This window comes from Poromitra crassiceps (genome assembly GCF_964638095.1).
Source record: "Poromitra crassiceps genome assembly, chromosome: 16".
Classification (NCBI taxonomy): Eukaryota; Metazoa; Chordata; class Actinopteri; order Beryciformes; family Melamphaidae; genus Poromitra; species Poromitra crassiceps.
The window spans coordinates 4,489,131-4,509,746 of record NC_139645.1 but is presented as its reverse complement, the minus strand read 5'-3'; the positions used below and the strand labels follow the sequence as shown (position 1 = coordinate 4,509,746).

At 43.2% G+C, this 20,616-nt stretch overlaps 1 protein-coding gene across 1 annotated transcript in view; it reads left to right on the top strand.

Moving 5' to 3' along the window:
* Positions 1–2,065: 2,065 nt before the first annotated feature.
* The window catches only part of glceb (glucuronic acid epimerase b), a 100,596-nt gene continuing 82,045 nt past the window's right edge, over positions 2,066–20,616 (top strand). The window contains exon 1 of the mRNA XM_083652617.1: positions 2,066–2,182. The gene's annotated coding sequence lies outside the window, so the exon portion shown is untranslated. The remainder of the gene's footprint in view (positions 2,183–20,616) is intronic.

Genomic DNA, 20,616 nt, shown 5'->3' with positions numbered 1-20,616 from the left:
CTTTGAAGCTAAATTGCCTTGTGTGAAAACACAAACACAATACCAAATGTCTGCAGGAGTCTGAGGAGTTCTTTGCAGTTCTTGTTTTTTTTTGGCGTGTCAGCAGTAAATAGGACAAATTCAATGCAGCCACATTCTGGTGTGTGTGTGTAAATCGAACTAATCCCATTTTAGATATGATGAATGATGAGAGTGGATATAAGAGGAAATACACCACAAGGTATCCATCATAAAAAGTCATCAGATCTTGGGAGGAAGGGAAGGGGGGGGGGGGGTCCAGCCTAATCCGCCTGAGCCAATATATATATTGATCTACTGCTCAGGAATAATCACTTGTGCTACTGGTCAGAAGTCATACCAGCCACACAGCCTGTTTCTGCAGCAACACACTTCTTGTGAGGGCCCAACGGACCTCAGACAGGTTCTGCCTGGAACTACCAGCCCCAGCAGCACCCCAACCTTCTCTTTCTCATTCGATGTCCAGTGCCGGCCCGATCTCCTCACTCTATTCAGAATAATGCAGTATAGGGTGTCATTTTGGCGGCCCGTTTGAAGGATCCAGGATGTCAAAACTGACTCAGTAGCAAAAACAGCTTAAAAGGATAAAGATATAAAGCTACTGCTGGATAAATTAACCCCCCCTTCACGGCAGTGGCAGTGGACGGTATTAATCTGGTCAATTGAACTGAGCATCAACTGTAATGTCAGGTGTGTAGGGTAGCCTACTGGTGTCGCTGGTGATGCTGTATCAGAAGATGTGACGCACAGGAGTGGTGGACTGATGTCTTCCAAGATGCCGTAATAAGGTGCTGTGTGGAATGAGAGGACATATGACTCATGTTCAAGTACATTTGATGACAGCACAGCACAAGCCAAATGACAATGACAATGACAATGACAGAGAATTAAAGGAACACTCCGCCCATTTTCAACCAGCTTTGTATCATTAGAACATCAGTAGTATATCAAAAAAACTGTAAACGGTTTTGAAGTCTGTCATTTAATTTGACAGTTATTGAGTGTCAAAGTGTGGACCAGTGACATCACTGGTCCACACTAACTCAAATTAATAACTCATTAACTCAAATCAACTCTCAAACTGTAAACGGTTTTGAAGTCATTCATCTAGTTTGACAGTTATTTAGAGTTGATTTGAGTTAATGAGTTATTTATTTGAGTTAGTGTGGACCAGTGATGTCACTGGTCCACACTTTAACACTCAATAACTGTCAAATTAAATGACAACTTCAAAACAGTTTACAGTTTTCTGATATACTACTGATGTTCTAATGATACAAAGCTGGTTGAAAATGGGCAGAGTGTTCCTTTAAGGCTTCTTGACTTTGCCAGAAGACATACGCTCACCTTAGCATACACCTTGTTCCCACATAAAATCTACCGCAGAACATGGTATGCGCCTCCTAATGGAAAGACACACAATTAAATTGATTACAAAAAATGACAAATTAGTCTAATGTACTTGTTAGCGTTTGTGCAAGACAATAATGATAGTGTACACAGCAGAGTTAATGATTTGAGTTAGTGATTTATTTTATACCAAAATGCAATTTGTGAGTGAGTGTGTTTGTTGTGTGAGTGTGTTTGTTGTGTGTGTGTGTTTGTTGTGTGTGTGTGTGTGTGTGGGTGGGTGTGTGTGTGTGTGTGTGAGTGAGTGAGTGAGAGTGTGTGTGTGTGTGAGTGTGAGTGAGTGAGTGAGTGTGTGGGTGTGTGTGTGTGCGTGCGTGCGTGCGTGTGTGTGTGTGTGTGTGTGTGTGTGTGTGTGGACAGTGCACAGTGCACACAGACAGAGGCACAGAGGCGTCCCCTAGCGTTTTCCATAAAAGCGTCCACGAAATAAAACCCCGTTTCCTATTGGACATGACATGATAATAATCGGCCGCTCTCATTGGCTCGTGCATGTCTCCACCCTCTCCACCTAATCTCGCGATAACTGAGAGCCTTTCGCAGTGAGAAGTCGGTACACATCGATTGTGTTCAGTCGCTGTTGTGGCAGACAGACAGGAAGGCAGTGCAGCTGCAGCTGAGCCAGTCAGTCAGTCCCCGCGTTGTCGAGCAACTATTCTGACAGAAAACACAAACCAACCGAACAAACAACACAAACCCGGTCTCTTTAGCGGCCCTGAATAAACTGCGGCTCTACACGGGACCTTCAATCCGCCAGGTAAGGCAGCTAACACTACGTCTTGTTGTCTCTCTCCCCCTTAGTCGCTCATGCATTGCTAGCTGATATTTTCTTTTAAACAAATCAATGTCCTACCAGCAGCAAAGCAAGACTTATTAGAACTCCTCGCCCCTGTCAGCTCCGTTCCTCAAGCAATATTTACCCGTCAGTCTTGAACACAGCCGTTGGCATGCCGTTGCACGGGATCGGAAGGGATTGTAGGAACTTCAAAGCTCACTGTTGACTCTCTCTAGACTGGTCTCCTCCTGAATACACTCCTCCTGTTAGCTTCGATGCTAACGATTCATCTGCTTAGTGTACAAACTAGCTGTTGGCTGTTGGCTAACCAGCTAGCTGGCTATCTATCCCACGAACCTTCACGTTTGCCAGCACAGCGACATAGACGGTTGACAATATATTCCTCTCTCTGTTTGTGATGAACGATAAAGTAGCAACGCGAGGAAGCCATGCCTTTTGTGAATGGATGGACCACCACACCACCAGAAACTGTTTAACTTCCCGTGTGCTGTGTTGCCCATCACAGTGCTGCTGACTATTTTGGTTTAGCTGCGAGGTTTAGCTCTCGTCTCGAGTCGTCACCCCTGGATTTAAGGTCAGGATTGAACATTCTTCCCAGTGCTTCTTCATCTGCAATGCTACTTTTCCATAGATCACTTTGCTCCTTCCAGTCCAGTCCAGGAATGTGTAGTGTTGCTTTCAAATGTCTGGTAACTTCTGCGCCTTTGAGGATTTTTTGTTCGCTCCGTTTATACGGTATTTCTACCTACACGCACCACCTCGATCTCTGCGGTTATAATGTGTCACTACTTGACTTTTTTGCTTTTGGGGAAATATTGTCATCATCATCATCATCATCATCATCATCATCATCATCAATGATGATACAAAAAATGATGACATCATCATCATCCTCATCATCATCGTCATCATCATTGAGCAACAGTAGGGATGAAGTGACAGACAGTGATTTTGACCACAAGTGCCTACTGCCTACCTACCTATCCATACTGATCCTGTACAGTATTCTTCTGTTTTCGTAACTATACAGCTGTTAAAAGTGCAATGTTATCGGTGAGGAAGTGATATTGCGGAGCTGAAACTATGAAGAGTAAAGTATTTAGCCCTGTTGAGCAGCTACCAAAAGTTGCTCTGGGTAATATATGGGAGGTTCTGATTGTTTAATCGTTTTCGGCTGCCCGTTTTCAAAAATGAGAATTTCATATAGCCAGCACCATTATAGGCTTGCCCATATAAACATCGATTAAATAGCCTATAGTTGAGTAAAATGGGTAAGTTGAACACCTTTGCCTTAACATGGCTGATTATAATGAAGAATGTGGTACACTAGATCTATTTTGCAAACTGCCATGATTTGGGACACATGTTTCAAAGACGTACGTAACAAATACACCAAGCGTCAGATATTTTGCATTTTTGCACAGGAACTACTCTATTCTGGGCTTGTGAAAGAAAGATCTAATTCTGGCAGGTCTGACTGACACTGCACTTAGTTTTTATTTTGCTATTAGTTTGAGTTCAACAGCCCAGCTGTGGGATAATTCTCACCGCAGCATGTGAGAAATTGCTATGTGATGGTGTGGTTTTCACGCAGTGGTGTAGGCAGTGAGACAATCATCTTAAGTAAGGAACATGCTTCAGCGTAGCTTCGAGAACATGCTTCAGCGTAGCTTCGAGAACATGCTTCAGCGTAGCCCCGAGTCTAGGACGTTGGCGGCGGCAGCTAGACCCGCACACCCTACTCGAATGTCACCTTGACGAGGGGGTCCAGGGGAGTCCCCGGCAACATAAGTAAATTGTGATTTCACCATGATTTCAATGACTACAAGTTAATTCAGAATAGTGCATGGTCATAGCTTTCACTCTCACCTGTTATTTCCCCATCTACATTATAGTACACTTGCGATGTTTACGTCAGCTGTGTCAACCTGTCACGTTTTTGGGGCGCTGCACGCCACCTAGGGGCGGCGAGGAGTATAACTTCAAAGCCCCATGTGTAGAATATTTGGCCTACCTAGTACCTACCTCAGTTCATTCTCCACATTTTTGATATCATAGTATAATGGCTGTAGAAAGGTTAGCCCACCAAAGTGAAAATTGGTTTATTCTTACCAGTGAAATGTGCAGAATTGACTTACAGCACAAAGGAGGGGGTCTCAATTAAAACAGGAAGAGGACCAGCGTAGGAAATCTAAAAAATATTTGCGGGCAAATTTTGAGCCCACTTTTGAGCCACACATTGACCAAAATCTTGGGGGGCACTTTAAATAATAGCAATTAGTGCATCAAATTGCTAAAGGGTAGTATGAACAACAGTGCTGTTTGTGTGATTGTGTTGTTCATCGTCGTCTTCTGGCGTCTATATATATATATACTGTATATATATGGGGCGGCTGTGGCTCAGGAGGTAGAGCGGGTCGTCAACTAATCAGAAGGTTGGTGGTTCGATCCCCGGCTCCTCCAGTCCGCATGTCGAAGTGTCCTTGGGCAAGACACTGAACCCCAAATTGCTCCCGATGGCTGTGCCAGCACCCTGCATGGCAGCCTGCCGCCTTCGGTGTGTGAATGGGTGAATGTAGGCACGTTGTAAAGCGCTATATAAATGCAGTCCATTTACCATATATATATATACTTATACACTGTATATATTTACACACACACACACACACACACACACACACACACACGCAATCCTTTTTTATGGCATATAGCTTATTTATACCTATGAATGCTGTCCAAGAATTCCCTAACAAAGACTCAAAAACAAAACTTGTCCTCACAGCTTGGGATATCCTATCTTGGACAGTTCAGTGGTGGCAGATTGCAACAGCAGTTGTCTCCTCTCTAACACAACAAGTCTATGAAAATGTGAGGAGGAAGGAAGGAATGCATGGGGTGGATTATGCGCGGAGCAGATTTTGGAGCGTCTTGAAATTCCATTGTGTGGCGAGCTTGTGTGCGTTTGAAACCTCAGCACCCGGCAAAGTAACCGTTCAGTCACTGGTATTGATCAACAGCCATATAACCATATAACCACTCGCAGATACGGCCTATTAATGGTTGTTTTGTGCCACGGAGCAGGAAAAACCATGCATGTTATTTTGCAGCTATAGTTTCATTCCATACACTGTAATATGATTTCACTCTGCATTTTGATGCAGTTTCGGTGTTCTGCGCACACCACAGTACTCCCCCAACCCCCACCCCCAGGGATATTTTTTTTATTTCTGAACCCAAGTTGTTAAAGGAACACTCCGCCCATTTTCAACCAGCTTTGTATCATTAGAACATCAGTAGTATATCAGAAAACTGTAAACGGTTTTGAAGTCTGTCATTTAATTTGACAGTTATTGAGTGTTAAAGTGTGGACCAGTGACATCACTGGTCCACACTAACTCAAATTAATAACTCATTAACTCAAATCAACTCTCAATAACTGTCAAACTATTCATCATTCATCTAGTTTGACAGTTATTGAGAGTTGATTTGAGTTAATGAGTTATTCATTTGAGTTAGTGTGGACCAGTGATGTCACTGGTCCACACTTTAACACTCAGTAACTGTCAAATTAAATGACAGACTTCAAAACCGTTTACAGTTTTCTGATATACTACTGATGTTCTAATGATACAAAGCTGGTTGAAAATGGGCAGAGTGTTCCTTTAACTTCTGGTCTCATCTCTGGCTAGCTTAACTCAGCTGTTCGCTGTTCGCCATTATCGCAGCCACATCACTCCACCCTCTTTCTATTTCTCAATTATTTATACCAAGATGCTTCCTGAATAAAACAAGAAGACACTCCCACATGCAGGACTTGAATCACTCCCTATGTGGCCTCTAATAGAGTTTGTAACTGTCCCTCTGACTTCACCGTTCCATAATACTCTACTATGGATCTTGTGACACACTGGCAGTGGCAAGTCTGCACGCAGTCCACTGCACACATCACAGATGTTGCTGTCGCCCATCATGTTTAAATAGTTTCTGTTCGCAGTGATAGAAACTGCTTGCGCAATTTCCTCAAATCCTCGTGATTCTATTAAACCTGTCTGATAGGGCTGTGAATCTTCACTGGCCTGACGATTCGATTCGATTACGATTCAGAGGGCTACGATTCGATTCGATTACGATTCAGAGGGCTACGATTCGATTGCGATTATCGATGCATCTTGATGCATCTTCAATCGACGCATCACTTTTTTTTCCCCAATACATGATTTATTTTTTCTCACTTTCTTTTTTCTCACTGTGTGGCTACTTTTAAAATAAAAGTGCATTTGGAATTGCTTTGTATTATGATCCAAATAAACAACTGCATGTACTTCCATTATATTTTATTCGATTATTAAAAAAAATAAAAAAAAATAATAATAATCGATTTTTGACATTTGCGAATCGATGCAGAATCGTGCACGTCCGCATCGCGATGCATCTTATAATCGATTATTTTTGACACCCCTACTGTCTGAATTCTCTTCCCTTATTTTATCGGTGATTTCCACCAAAATAGAAAGCATAGAGCCATATCTATCTACTCCCATCTTCTACTCTGCCGAATTTGGCAGAGTGCACTTTTCTCTCTGTGTGCTTTGATTTAGCGTCGACGTGTGTCCTTCCAGAGCCGTTTCAAAGTCTCGTCTCTGATGATGACCGCCCTTCATCAGCACGCTCTTCTGACACACTGCATGAAATAGTAGTGTCCTTCCTGTGAATGAAGCTCTCCCCTGTACTTCTAACTAGCAGTCAATGTGAAACATTTCAGGGGCATATTTTATATCAGCCGTGATCCCTAGAATTTCTAATTCTCATGCAAATAGTAACTGCTCCTTTTTTGGGAGCCGTGTAGAAACAAGCGCAGACTAAATTATGTAACTTGTAGCAGGTCCGGTTCTTTGCAGTGTGTGCTGTGCTAATTGCCTGTCGTCTATCATTAGATCTGAGATCATTTCTGGTTGTTTTTGACCCACCTGCGTCCCCAGATTAGGATAGTTGCTTCTAGAAAATATCTTTCCTAAGTTTCCTTATAATTATGCTGTAGGCATGAGTTTCTTCTGGCCCTGCCTGTCTCAACAAGAATCAGCCGTAGCAAGATGCAACCAGTCTGTCTAATCTGATGTTTTTAATATATGTCTGACTCTGCATGAAGGTCTGCTTGTGGCCTGAACACTGGATGGATTCTAAAGCGGTTGGTTATAGACCCTTTTCACGGCGGCCATTTTATGTCGAAAAGGCAGGGTAAACACAGGTGCAAGCAAAACACTAATGAGGGTTTCAAACTTCCACGATTAGAAGTTGGAGACCCTCATTAGTGTTTCGCTTGAACCTGTGGTTACCCTGTCTTTCCGACACCAAATGGCCCCCGTGAAAAGGGTCTATTGTGTGGTAGTTATAACGGACTGTCTCTCATGTAAGCAGCAGCTGATTGCAAGCGGTTGATCCAACTTCTCTGTGAAGCGAGGAGAAATGGGCATCCTGCTCCAGTCATCATCTCATGGTGCTAATCTAGAAATGCTTGTGGTCATATTCTGTGCTTGGTCCTAGTTGTGAGTAAGCCATAGATATAAGATACCAGTAAAGATTGATTTCATGTTTTTGGCTGCATTTTGTAGTAACACATTCATTGTGTTGAACGACCTAACATTACAGGTGTTTTGGCTCTGCTGCATTTGGCAAAAGTATTAGTATTAGACGCATTTCTGTTTTGATAAATTATCTAGCTCGTAATTAGTAACAAGAGCGATTTTAATCGACTTATATGTTTCCCTTCTTGTGATGATGCTGGGTTCTGTATTTGCAAATTGTTTAACTGCAGGCAATGTCATTTTCCTGGTTTATTACCATTGGGCCAATTGCTGGCTAATTGCAAAATGCGAATGATGCCAGGGACATTTGTTCTGATCTGAACTTTGCAATCAAAAAGTAACATGTATTTTTCATCCGTGTTTAGAAAGACTCTTCTTCTTCTTAGTGGAACATATTTGTCATCTGAATTAATTAAAGCTTTAAAGGCGAGGTCTGTGTGAGGCTGATTGCTGTCTCACACTCTTGAGGCTTTCCCCATCTGTTTTCCTCCATCGGCCCAAAAACACAATACCGGCAAATAGGGGTGCACCGATCGATCGACACGCAATCTGTATCGGCCGATTTGGACCTCAAATATGTGATCTGCTGTTTCCGATATTCCTTTAATGTTGCCGATCGCATAGCCGATCATGCTGCACGTGAGAAACATGAGGCAGCCCATTTTCATGTCTTCAATGTCTATCGTTTAACTTTCATATTGTGCTCTAACGTTTATATCATTGTGTTGCAAAGCACACGCTTTGCTTTCGTCAGTGTACTCACCTCCATGCACACACCGCACCAGACTGTCAACACACCCCTTGCGTCTTTGAATCACACAAATCAGCTGGTGATTAGAGCAGCCTCAGCAGAGAGAAGTTACCTCCAGTCCTCCCGCCTACCGAGGCATTTGCATGCTGTTAAGTCCGTGTGTATTAAAGTCCCAGATTGACACGGTGCTACTGTGGTAGTCGGGGTAGTGCACGCGCACACACAGACAATTTCCACGCAAGCATTGATGTTCCCGCGGGCACTTTGAAGGAAGCGAAAGTGTGCGGCTGAGTATGTGGATGTGCGCTCCGTTCAGACGGACTTTCTTCCTTTCTTTGGACATCAGTTGAACACGTTCTAATCCCCTTCTTCCATGTGTGCGTATATGACCAACCAGTAAGTCATTATTATGTTAATATTCCTGTATTGCATTCCCTTTTGGTTTTAGATCGATCTACCTGCAATCATTGCAATAACGTTTGTTTAGGCGTGCACTTGCGGTTTGATTGTCTGTTGCGCTAATTAATGCCACTACTCAGATGGAGTTTAGCTGGTGTGTAGCTTGTGATTCTGTTGTTTCTCCCGTCATGTAACCCTGTCACCATTATGTAGATCGCACTCATAGTGCTGCTAATTATAACACTGTAACTCGGCCTCGATGGGCGGGTCGTTTTGATGTTCGTTCGATGCGGATCCCAATGTATGACGGTTATTGTGCATAACCCCGGTTCTATGAGTGGGAGCTCTTTGGTTTTAGTCATGGTTCAAGACTGGTGTTTAAGAGTAACTGACTTACAGTTTACCTAATTATCATTTATATATTATTAGTTGTTAATTATCACTATAATTGGCCTATATAACAGCAAGCTTGGTTACTGACCTGTTTGTATATTTTATTGCCTCCTTTTTCCAGACCACACACAATCCTACTATTCCTGTCATAATGCTGTAAAGAGCCTATACTGCTGTACTGTACTGAAGAGAACTGACAACTAAACGGTTGAACTCCCATCTGTCTCCTGCCTCGTGTTTTTACGGACACCCCAGGGCGTATATATATATATATATCGGTGATCGGTAATCGGTAATCGGTGATCGGTCGATGATCGGTTGGGCAGATATTTCTCATAGGTGATCGGCAATCGGTGATCGGTGGCAAAAAACGTGATCGGTGCACCCCTACCGGCAAATTGTAATAAGACATTTAAATATATCTTATGTTCTCCTCCCTTTTTGTCAAGTCAACAAGTCCAGAAAATATAATCATACACATTATATTACACAATGTTTTTGCAATGATCCCTCAAATATCAAACACTTGACAAAGATATGACTTGACATGACTTGAGATATGTCATGTAGGCAGGATATTTTACAGCTTATCAATCAACTTTATTGTCCAACAGGACATCAATGCAATGAAACAGTCAACTTCGCCGGGAATTTAATCATTATAAATAACTAGAAATACAAAAGCACAAATGGAACAAATATAAAATATAACTTGAGTTAAGAAAAAATATCAAATAGCATGCTGTCTATAACTTAAAAAATACGAAATAAAAGAATATCGGCATATCGGTGGACCGATATTATCGGTCAGGCTCTAATAATAATAATCATAATAATAAATCACATCGCTCCTCAGTGTGCCACATCTATGAGCTTCTGAGATCCGTATGCCAGCAAGCCTGCAGAAAGAAAAGCATGTCCTCCTCATCAACACAATGAAGCAGAAAGCATTGTCCTCCTCATCAACACAATGAAGCATTGTTTATGGCGCCTCTAGCTGTCACCGTCTATCAAAGCACATTTCCAAAGCGCCGTGAGTGGCTTTGTTTCCGGCTTTGGAGCGGTTTGTTGGGCCGCTCCATATTGGAATGTTCAGGTGGCAGAATGGGGGATTATCAGAGAGGTGGATTGTCTGTGACCAGGCCAGCAGATGGCCGCTCCACTACCGATGATGTGCCTTTTCCTTGCCAGATTTGACCAGAACATCCTCTTTAAATTAGCTTCCCCCCCCCCCTCTTCCTCACATCTCACCACCAGCAACGTGGCACTGGTTCAACTTGTTGCCTTGTGCATGTTAAGAATGTTAAGAAATGTTAAGAAATTCTCCTCTCGATTTCCATGACTCGCTCCCGGTGTTGGGGGTAACTCATTACAAAATGTAACATATTTCATGTAATATATTACTTTTAGTAGTAACTCAGTAATATAACTTATTACCAATAGGCTTTCAGTAATATTATACCAGTTACTTTGTCAAGTAACACAAGTTACAAATTGAGTTACATTTGTTTTTGATCAAAGCACATATTTAAATAAAGATACAATAATTTCCTAATCAAACTGTGTGTTTTTATGCAAATAACCACTATAGATGACAATAACAAAGGACAATGATAACATTTAGAATTTTGGACGGTTTACACTGACTTCAAGACAGTAGAAATTATTTTTCGGGATGGTTCCGGGGCGGCGATGTCATTCTGCTACTGCTGTTATTTTGGTGAAAGTAATGCAAAAGTAGTGTAATAAGTAACGGGTTACTCTACACAGACAGTAATATTATAAAGTAACTTATTACTTCCAAATAAAAGTAACTAGTAATATGTTGCGTATTACATTTTGAAAGTAACTTGCCCAACAACACTGCTCGCTCCTAGTCTGGAATAGCTTGCTAATGGGGTGCTGTATATTGATGCATGTTTTATTATGAAAAAGACATGAAAATAAGGAGAGGCATTTAATGAATTCTTTGAATATTTGGTTTGTGCTCTCTTAGTGAAATGTCTCTGAGATGAGGACAGCATCATACAGTATGATGAGATGAATGTGATGATTTTCATCTCTGGATAACAAATCCCACATTTATTTTTTAAATGGGGAACATTGCATAGTAATGTGTGAAGTGTATGCATGGTGAAAGCCCCACATAACAAGTCAGTGTTTATTTACTAGGGCTGCGCAATATAATCGATACGGCAATATATCGCGATATTTTATTTCCCGATACTGTATCGATACTTGGACGCCAAGTATCGCGATATAAATTATTTTTTTTTTTTTTTTGTTTGCAGGCCATGCCATGCCAGGCCTCTGCATCTGGTGATTCCCACCCCTAATTGATACTGTATCGATATTTCCCATATCGATGCCATATCAACACTCAGTAGTTTTGACTAAATTTGTCCACTAACTTATCAGTATAAAGTGATGTACATATTATTACACTACCTGGGTGGTACACAGTGTGTTGTATCTTTAGCTCTATTATTTAATTTTGAGTAAATTCTGTAGAATATCGCAATATATCGCAATATGTATCGCATCGCAATATATCGTGATACAATCGTATCGTGACCCAAGTATCGTGATACGTATCGTATCGTGAGATCCTTGCCAATACCCAGCCCTATTATTTACGTGGACATTTGTCAGCATGTATGAATGACAATAAGCTAATGAAACCTAGGCAATCAAAGCACAATTAGTACTGGAGTGCTTTGCCACCGCAGAACAGTGAATCACCTGCATTGTCGTCGCCTTATTAAGATGCAGAACTTTTCCCTCTTCGTTTATGAACTTAAAGTCGAGCTGAACCCAAAAATGACTTTTCTTTTCTCTTAGTTCAAATACCTGGGTATGCAGTGCACCTATTTAATAATGTATGCAAACAAAATCACAACAATCTAATTTCTTTAGTTTTTCACACTTTTTCACATCAAAAGTTCATTTTTCAAGATTTCATTGATAACAGTAATGTACAGTTTGCTGACGTCATCTAGTACTATCAAATTTCTACCCCATTTCAACCAATCATATCACGACATGCAGCTGTGAATCAAATCTTCATTTCAGGATAATTTTCTCTTCCAAATGAAGTCGAAAATGGCGCCTAGTGCCTGTCATCTGGCAGAATTCCTATCCCATAAACTAACTACTAACTTGGCCAATTGTTAGAAACATGAACAAAAAAGAAAAAACTATAATCTCTAAGAATGCAAAGAAATGTAACTGGCTCGTTAAAACGCGCATTCCAGGGATATCGTATCGTTGTCAGGGGTCGCACTTCGGAGATTCCAGGCCGACGTGCTCTGCACTCTCCGCTCGGCAACACGAAGGCAGCTGGCTGCCTGCGGGTCGCTGAGCTCCACTCCTCCCGTCAAAAGGCTCTTCCCGAGGGGAGCGCCACAACACACTGAATCCCACTCGATTTGGAGGCGGAACACGCCAGGATTGGCCAAAGCCCAATCCAGTCCCCAGAATTGTCAAATAAAATCATCGACATGATACTATGACCCGCCTCTCAACCTGTCATCTTAGACAAACTATGTTTTCAGTCTGAAACGGACTCACTATGCACGTGACGAACAGGTTCAGTTCGACTTTAAGCTCAAGCATGCCAAGGACCTGTAAGTGTTTTGATTAAGAGACATATGATATTCAATCGATATTTCGGGGGGCATTTTCATGCTTTATCAGACAGATATAGTGAGATAGACAAGAAACTTATGGGAGACACGAGTGAAGGGAGGACATCCAGCAAATGACCACGGGCCGGATTCGAACCGGGGTCACTGGGGGGACGACTGAGGGGGACAGGCAATGTACACCAGGGGCCGGTTGCACCAACTGGTCTTACACTGGTCTTAAGCTAAGTTGGTCGTAACTTTACGACCTAACAGCTACGCCGGTTGCACCAAGACGACTTAAGCCTTATTTTCACTAAGACCAGGCGTAACTCCTACGCCTCGTCAGGAGGAGGCGTAGAGCCTGCCTGTAACAGAGATCTCCGCGGAGACCTTTTTGACCGTCATCGTCGTAACACCGCCAGTTCGCCGTCTTTGAAAGCACGACGTTAGATTATAACTAACTAGTTAACCTAACCCGCCTTCCAAAATGTTGCCGTTAGTTTTTTAGAAGTTAATACATAGAATTGGGAACGTTACATTCAATTTCATTCAGACTGACTCTGTCTGCTCAATAGCCGCCATTTTTCCCCCGGAGCGAGGGAGGATGGGAGGAGGGAGGGTGTTTTACAGTAGTGGCTGAGAGAGCGTAGTGGCACAGTGCTCCAAGCAGGTCGCGAGGCACATTTTTTGCAACATCATCCAATCAGGGGGCATTCCCTGGCAATTCACATGGACGCGCATTGCTACGACCAGCATAGTTAAGACCAGACATAAGCCGTGTTGGTGCAACAGGCGTAAGTCCATGGTCTTAACTAAGACCGACGTAGGAGTTACGACCAGGCATAGTTAAGACCAGTTGGTGCAACCGGCCCCAGATGCGTTAGGGCTGCGTTGCAGATCGGATCGACTCTCGCCCGTGCTAATTGATGGGCGATACATCCCGAACGGACAAATTATTACACACCTGTTCTATTTCTGTCGGATCCCGCATCCGTCTGACAGATGACATGAGTGTGGGTCTGTTCGCAGCCGTACCGCATCTGTTCCGGAGGCGGTGTACATTCGCCCTGTGGTAACGCGCTCTACTCGGTGAGCCAGCAGAACGCCGGCCCCACAGAGGCATATGATATGATATTTCTGGAGACTAATTGCAGCACTCAAAGATGCTGAGGATTTTTTTTCCCATAGCATATAGGCAACTGAGGTGACAGAGAGAAAAGACTAACTCAGCCATAGGTTAACTAGGTCTTTTAGTCATGTGTTTATTGTTGGTATTGTTGCTGTCCCTCACGAGAAGCAGAATCTATAGAGAGGCAAAGTGGAACGTCACTTCCTGCTTCAGCACTGCACCAGAGATTTTCTTCTGCCATTTATTTTCCCATAGGCATTTCGTAAAATGCTTATAAAAAATAGTTTTACTTGGTCAAACCGAACTGTTCAGCTATATTTAGAATTGGGAGAGACCATAGAACATTTCACTTGGACCAAAACAAAAAATATTTCTTTAAATCCGCAACTTTTTTTTACATTTTGGTCCGAGTGAAATGGTATACTATGCGGTCTCTAAATATATCTGAACCGTTTGGTTTGAACCAGTAAAACTATTTTTATAAGCATTTGACAAAATGTCTATGGGAAAATAAATGGCAGAAGAAAATCTCGGGTACAGTCAGTGCCCGAAGCAGGAAGTGACGTTCCACTTTGGCTCTCTATACCAAGGGAGAATGCATAGGTTGTGGTGGTGGCCTGTAATTTGCCGACTTCCAACTTCTTCCCCCACTCGCCTAAAATGGCTTTGATCTCCGTACCCCAGGATGCCGATGGTCGTCCAAAAAATGTTCTTCCAGTGGTCTGCTGACCATTCATCAGACTGGCCCGTTTGACTCTGTTAATCTGCCCAGCTGCTTAGCTGTTAGAGGCTGCTCACGCTGGGCTTTTTGTCTCCAGCGCCGGCAGTGGAGTGCTAAGCCCGCTTCTCCCGCGGCGTCTAATAATAGGCTAATGGAGGCAGGGCGTCTCTGTGTTGCCTCCTAGCTGGACACTTCCCAGAGCCTGCAGCGCTACTGAGGCACACAAGTTCCTCTGGTCATCAGGAGCGCTGCCATGCCTGATGGCTAGCTAGCATTGGTGTTAATGAGTGGGAAGGCAGAGTGGATCATGTCTGAATCAACCCCTCCTCAGGTACAGTTCATGTCCAACGCAGGTGTGAACACAGTGTGGACATTTTGCCACACTGATTGCATGTTTTTACCAGAACACAAAGGAACCCTGAATTAGAAAAGGTGTAACGCTGCTCTAAGCCGGCAAACATCTACAGTGTCCTTGTAATCAATGGTTAGCCAGTACTGAGCTAACTAGCTGGTGTGGGATTCACAAGTGGAAAGAGTTGTTTGCATAGATATTATATTACTATAGAACTTCAGCTTTAGCTAATCGCTCCCTGCTAACATGAGTTCCTGTTGCCAAATCTCACGAGAGTGTGTTGCTGAGACAGAGACAGGTCTTGAACAAGTTACATTTTCTCCTGATCTGTCTGACTGAAAAATTACATTTTAGTGTCAGAATATTCTGAAGATATGTGGCTTCAGAGAACGGGCCGAATATTTACTTTAAGGGGGAGAAAGAATCTGTCATAATCTGAGATCATGTTGACTTTTCACATTGACTCCAATAGACTCAGACCGGCCGAAAACCTCCTAAGTTGGGCGTGTCCGTGTCACTTGAGCAATTGTGCGCCGGTGATGTCACAATGTCAAGTGTGACCAGTGCATTGACTTCATGACTTCATCAGTGATGTCACTCGGGCTGAGCATGCTAGTTGGGCACTTGTGTGTCGATGACGTCACATGAATGTCAAGACTGATGACATTATCATCACTGATGAGATCTCTCACTGATGACATCACAATTGCTCGAGTGTCATCACTGAAGACATCACCAAGGACTTCACAATTGCTGTACCGCTTTTGCGGGGACAAATCTAACTGTATGACATCATGACTCATCACTTGCTCGGTGTAAGTGATTTGTGACTGCAGACACTGATGACATCGCAATTGCTTAAGTGACATAACTGATGACATCGTCATCACCATGACATCATCATCACTGATATCTGCCTGCAACTATTGCGAATCCGCTCTTTGTTTTGTTGATATCAACAACACATCGCCTGTTGCCATATATACAAAAAAATTGTTGCTAGGTTACATACAGGCAGCCATCCTGTAACGACGTCATTCAGTTTGGCGTTATGAATATTTCACGAGCCGTCTCTGTTGAGCGTTAAGACAGCAGCAGGTGACATGTTGAATATGTCATGTGTGTTTATTAAACCCATGATGTGTGCAGCTGGAGTATATAGGCCTTATGTATTTCATTTGAAATGTGCTGCGAGCGATACAGTCTATCTGATATTCTTCATCGTTAACACATTCAGTGCCACAGCGCTTCAGTAAAATTGTCTGGAGCCTGTGCCAGATTCACTTCCATTCAGTTGAAAACAGCTATAGAATTTTTTCTATTATGGCTATATTAACGGGGCTGGACTTTAATGAAAGATTGAACACTCCTGCTTCTTCCAAAGAAGAAATTTTGTTTCTAGACAGTTCCATTATGAAATTACAGCCTCTCCAAAAAGTGCACTTTCAAGGGTTTTCTGTCGTTTTTTTTTAGTTTCCAAGATACAGGCCCTTTTATGAATACCTTTTGCACTCTAATTTCGACAACATTCACTGACTCTGGCTGGTGTTTTCTGATGTGGTGGCGTGTGGTGTGGTTTCTGTGCAGCCTGTGTGTGTCACACACCCCTCTCCCCCCCCCCCCCCCCCCCCTCCCCCCTCTCCCCTCTCCACCTCTGAGCTGCGGGCTCCTCCCACACGCACAGTTTGTTTTCTCGTTTTTGCCCCGGACAGATCCCAGCGCCCCGCCGCCCATCAAGGAAATGATGCGCGCTGGCAAACGCGACTGAACGAAAAGGCAGGCATGCTGGCTTTCTAGGAAATCGTGTGGAGATAGATAGAAGCATAAGAGCTCAGTTGTGAGCGCGGATGCAGCCGAGCCCACTCTCCGCTGTAGACAGAGCAATATATACGGCTCTGGCAGAAATGGTCCAGAAAGCATGCATCGGTTTCCACTTTCTCCGCTGTCTCCTGTACAAAGTAAAGGATCTGAGGTGGGTGGAGCAGCTCCTGTGACGATGTTTAAGGTGGCGCCGTGTGATCCCTTGAAGGGATTCATGCTCACTGGCTGGGTACGACCTTAAACAGCAGAATTATGGAATAATATGAATTATGATTTTAGGACGTCCACAGACGTCCTTGGCACTGAACGTTACTTTTTTTTAGGACGTCCACAGACGTCCTTGGCACTGAATGTGTTAATAGGCCCATGTATTTCCCCTCGCTGCCAACTCATTCCATTCTGCTGCTGCTGACATTTTTGAATCTATAGGCCGGCTGTCAGAGGGGGAAATGAAGAAGTCATCTGTTATCAATATCTTTTTTTGATTGATTGATCAGGTAATTTGGCCAAATCTATTTTTTTTAGATTTTAGCCTGTTTTGATGATCTTTTTTCCAAGATTTAGACTTTTACTGTTGCAGCAGTATTTTGTTCCCAGCAATTACTTTTTGCTCTTTAGAAGAGAGTCTGCGTAATAATTCTCATTTTGAGCTAGGAGCTAATTTAATAATAATACATTTTCCATTTTATGACAGATTGGCTTCAGGAGCCAAATTCAACTCGTGCGACAGGCCGGCCATCGGGAACGTAAAGGGAAGGTGTTGCTTTGTGTGCCGCCCTCTCGTCTCCCGACTGGGGGCGGGGTTTGCACCTTCGGGCCAATCACGGTGCTTAAAAACACGCGATTGGCCCGGGATGCCGGACGAATAAAAAGAAACACACAAAAAAGTGAAAGAAAAACAACAACTTTCAAAGTGAAACTAGTATTGGATTCTCCACCCTGTGCCCTGACTTCCTGTCAGCTAGACTAGAGAATAGGGATGTTCATTTTGAAAATTTTCCAAAATCGATAATTGGTGAAAATTAACGATCAATTATCGATTATCGATCATATTAATACTTAGAAAATTTTCAATATATATATATTTTTTTACAAAATTAATGCCTATGGCAGAAAATACGAAAGACAACGTGTTCTCCTCAATGAACTCTTTATTTCAATGTGTCTCCTCTCCAACACTGCTGTCCCCGGCGCATGCCGGTGTGAATTCCCCATGTTTAAAACAGTTTTGTTGGCACAAAGGCCCGTGCCCAGCCAGAAAACTAGAGACTATATGAAGCTCCACCTCACGTTAGTCGGCTGTGCAATGGAGTGGGGCGAGGAGGAACGAATTCCACCCAAACCTAGTCCAATTTTTTTTTTTTTTTTTTTTTTTTTTTTTAATAATTAAAAAATCGATCCAAATGCCACAGGATCGATTCCAATCCTTAACGATCAATTATCGATTTTCGATAATTGATGAACATCCCTACTAGAGAACTTCATCAACTTACCTCACTCACGCACCCAGCGGCGGCGTCCACGTCCAGCCGACACGTGGTATATACTCTAGTCCAGGGATACTCAACTTGCTTTGCCCGGGGGCCACTTTCGTGAAATGATAGAAGGCCAGGGGCCAGTTAACACATTGAGTGCCACAGCGCTTCAGTAAAATTGTCTGGAGCCTGTGCCAGATTCACTTCCATTCAGTTGAAAACAGCTATAGAATTTTTTCTATTATGGCTATATTAACGGGGCTGGACTTTAATGAAACATTGAACACTCCTGCTTCTTCCAAAGAAGAAATTTTGTTTCTAGACAGTTCCATTATGAAATGACAGCCTCTCAAAAAAGTGCACTTTCAAGGGTTTTCTGTCGTTTTTTTTTACTTTCCAAGATATAGTCCCTTTTATGAATACCTTTTGCACTCTAATTTCGAGCACATTCACTGACTCTGGCTGGTGTTTTCTGATGTGGTGGCATGTGGTGTGGTTTCTGTGCAGCCTGTGTGCCACACACCCCTCTCCCCCCCCCCCCCCCTCTCCACCTCTGAGCTGCGGGCTCCTCCCCGCACGCACAGAGTTTGTTTTATCGACTCCGTTTTTGCCCCGGACAGATCCCAGCGCCCATCAAGGAAATGATGCGCGCTGGCAAACGCGACTGAACGAAAAGGCTTGGCCGTTCGGCTTCGGATGCTGGCTTTCTAGGAAATCGTGTGGAGATAGATAGAAGCATAAGAGCTCAGTTGTGAGCGCGGATGCAGCCGAGCCCACTCTCCGCTGTAGAGACAGAGCAATATATACGGCTCTGGCAGAAAGCATGCATCGGTTTCCACTTTCATCACGGCTTTCTCCGCTGTCTCCTGTACAAAGTAAAGGATCTGAGGTGGGTGGAGCAGCTCCTGTGACGATGTTTAAGGTGGCGCCGTGTGATCCCTTGAAGGGATTCATGCTCACTGGCTAGGTACGACCTTAAACAGCAGAATTATGGAATAATATGAATTATGATTTTAGGACGTCCACAGACGTCCTTGGCACTCCTCGTTACTTTTTTTTAGGACGTCCACAGACGTCCTTGGCACTCAATGTGTTAATAAACAATCAATATACATTTTTCTGTAGCGGATTGTAGGTTTTTGGCGTGTCAGCCGGAGTTTAGTCTGTCAATGTTGTGCACACCGGATAGTTTGTTAGGTTAAGTACATGCATAAGTGCCTGGATAGCGAGCAGAAGGCGGTATTTGATAATTTAGCAGCTAAATCATAGATTATTGAAAGATATTCCATATTCCAGACTGAAATGCTATAACAGAAGTGTGAGTATTGGCCAGAATGACATGAACATTTGGACACTTATTCAGCGGGTATCTTGCATGTTGCGTTCAGGTGCACTGTAAAAAAAATTTTTTTTTTGCAATTCCGTTGCGGGTCGGGGCGCCCGCGGGCCGCATGTGGCCCGCGGGCCGCCAGTTGAGTATCACTGCTCTAGTCTGTACAGATTTCGTACTTGCTTTTGTTCGTGTGAGTGAGCCTACACGTAAGTTGATTCCGAAATTTAAAAATGTGCATCTTCTGTAGTAGTTCTCACCGAGCTTTGTTTAGCTGACACACATACTATTTTGTTGCTGACAAAAAACGTAACTTATGTGCTCGGGAGAGTGAGTCCCCCGTTGGACCACTTCAGGACACAATAGTCTTTCTGTTGGAGCCCTTGGCTTTAGGGCCTGCTGGCTGTTTGTCACCCAGGGGAGACAGTCAGCGAGCTTTAACGAGCCAACAGTTGTGAAAGGGGTGAGCCTGGAGCTCATTGCCTCCTTCACTTTTTGATATGGCTCGTTCTGCAAACACTTGGCCATTGATTGCGGCCATATTTTTCCCCAGCTTTCTTATTGTGAGGCTTGAACTTCAAGTGACTCAATAGTCAGAGGGAATAAGCAAAGGTTTGCTTTGTTGTTCATATTCATAGTTGCCTGGCAGCATTCCAGCACAACCAGAACCTCCTCGCACTGAACAGCTCCTCCACTTGAACGGTTTTTCATTTTAGGGATATATCCACCCAGAAATACTTCAATACCGTCCATTTCTGGGTCCATTTTCTTGTTTCTTTTCGTGTTGTTCTTCTTCCTGTCTGTGTCTATATGGCC